The sequence below is a fragment of the Drosophila albomicans genome, chromosome 2L (assembly GCF_009650485.2).
Source record: "Drosophila albomicans strain 15112-1751.03 chromosome 2L, ASM965048v2, whole genome shotgun sequence".
NCBI classification, from domain to species: domain Eukaryota; kingdom Metazoa; phylum Arthropoda; class Insecta; order Diptera; family Drosophilidae; genus Drosophila; species Drosophila albomicans.
In genome coordinates, this window is record NC_047628.2 from 20,537,225 (window position 1) to 20,539,622 (window position 2,398).

Here is a 2,398-nt window from a genome sequence, read left to right on the forward strand (position 1 = left end):
GATTTCGATTTCGGTTTCGATTTCGTTCTGTCGGCTTGGAACTTCTTCCCACGCTTTCAAAACTTGAAGACGAGCGATCGATGTACCAAAAGACACGAGTTGCGAGATTGCAATGATCGCATTTGACACGATTCTAAAGGCGATGCGATATTTTTTGTGTCGACAATCGGCAAATGGAATCGGTCGGTCGAAAAAGAAAACAACGGACACTACACGATCTTTCGACGAATGCGTTATTTTTAAAATTCTCGAAATTATTTCGAATTTAAACACACGTCTGAAGATGTATATGTATGCATAGGAGGCAGATATCGTATATATGTTGTATATGTGTATTCGGTATTGGATTGTTGATGAGGAGCTTTTTCGTTTTCCTACATAATATATATACTGACTGCCGCATGCCGTTTCTAATACATTTTCATTTTCGTATTCTTCGTCTCTCTCCTTCTAATGGGTATGGGTTATTTTTAAAACATATTCGAAATATTTGGCTATATGTATCTGTAATCTGTGTAGAAATCGTTGCGACTTGTCTGTGCTCTTGGGCACACGCATATCTGAGGCACAGGTATTCATGTATGAAGTCATCTAAATAGTAATTCGAAATACCGTCTATGGAAATGCTAAAAGTTGATCAAGTAATTTGCCATGTTGTTATCTCTTTCTAGGAAATATATACAATACTGTGATAATAAATTTCACATATTTCATATTCGATTGATCGTAAAGATCTGTATATCAATAGTCAATTAAAGTTCTTATGTTTTCTACAAGTATTTTAGGAATTAATATTACTTAAATTTTCTTTTTACTTTATCCCTCTTTTAATAGTAACTTGGTTATGGTTCTTAATTGGGATCTATAAAGAAGGAATAACATATTATACAAGACGTGTATTATGCGTTTGCTCGATTCGAAACGATTTCTCATAGGTTAGATGAAGTAATGCAGAGGAATCTTTGGAGTTCGAGAGTTAAGAGTCGGCATAGGAATGAGTTAATTATAATCCAGTTGAAGGCGTTTCGTATCAGTTGTCATTAATCCAAAGTAGACAAGCGTATTATTATTTAGCAGTAGAATATCGCGATTCACTTTTCATTTATGCACTTTTTCCCGATTATAGTATTGCAATTGGGCTGAGATCCTTTGACAGGATAAGCCTCAAGACATATAGTAAATTCACACACACATACACATATATGATTTCTTATCGAGAACGATTTGAATTGGGTAATTGTTTCAAATGTTTCAGATATATATATAAATTATTTCTTTGCCTTTTGCTCGACAAAAAGGTCAAATAGTTGTACTGTCTCTTTTACACTGTTGCTAATGCTATTCGATGCTGAATCGATGTTGCTGCTGCTGTTCGCTGTTGCTGCTGATGCCGCTTGAGGAATATCCAAAAAATTAGATAGCACAGCAAAGGTGTTGCACTTACGCGCTCGAAAGCCGTTCTGAACCGTGCAACCGGTAAACTTGCCTTTTATACGTGGCAATTTGATACCCATAATCTGTGCCGCACGATCGTGAAAAAAGCTCTCAATTCCGATCGTCCGTCGTGTATGTGTGTGCGTATCATCGAATGTGTGTGAGTGTGTGTGCGTGAGGGGCTAGTGTTCGGCATGTGCTGGGCATCATCTATTGCTGTTTTTCGCTACGTCTCGGTTTTTCTTGCTCCCTTTTTCGGTCTATCAGACAGCGGTTGGGGTTGGTCCGTCGCAGCCTCCTCGTGTTTGTTGCTGTTGTTTCTTCTAGCAAGTGGGCAATACATGCCTTATGTCTGTGTGTGAATGAGTAAGCTATGATGCAATCGTGGCAGTAGCATTGCGACCAGGATCGCACATGAGCGATCAAGAGAGAGAGAGAGCGAAAGCTCTTTGCACGATGATTGCGTGAGCAATGCGCTCTCTCACCACAAACACACTCACACACAGCTGATCAGCGTCAGTTGCGTGTGTGTTTGTGTGTGAGTCAAATTCATTTCAATGACAAATTTTGCATTTGTGAAAATCCTTGTGTATATTTTATTGTGTAGTATTTCGACTACTTATCATTCTCTCCCTATCTGTGCTCTCTTTGCGCTTGTTCCCTTTCCCTGTCTCCTTTTTCATCGAGATCGAGCTTTCACCAATTCTTTTCTCTACACATGCGAGTCGCTATTTGTTTGTTCTTGTGTGTTCAGTGATCATTTTTCGCCTCTTTTGTTTTATTGTATTCTTTTCTGGTCACCTCAATGCCAATTTGATCTGCCACCGGTTTGGAGGTGTCTCTATCGAGAGCAGGGATCAGGTGTAGCATTGATCACACAGCTCTCGACGTAAATTGTTTCATAAATGATCAAAATTATCCAAAACATAAATAGTTGCAATAGGAATCTATTCTAGGATCATTT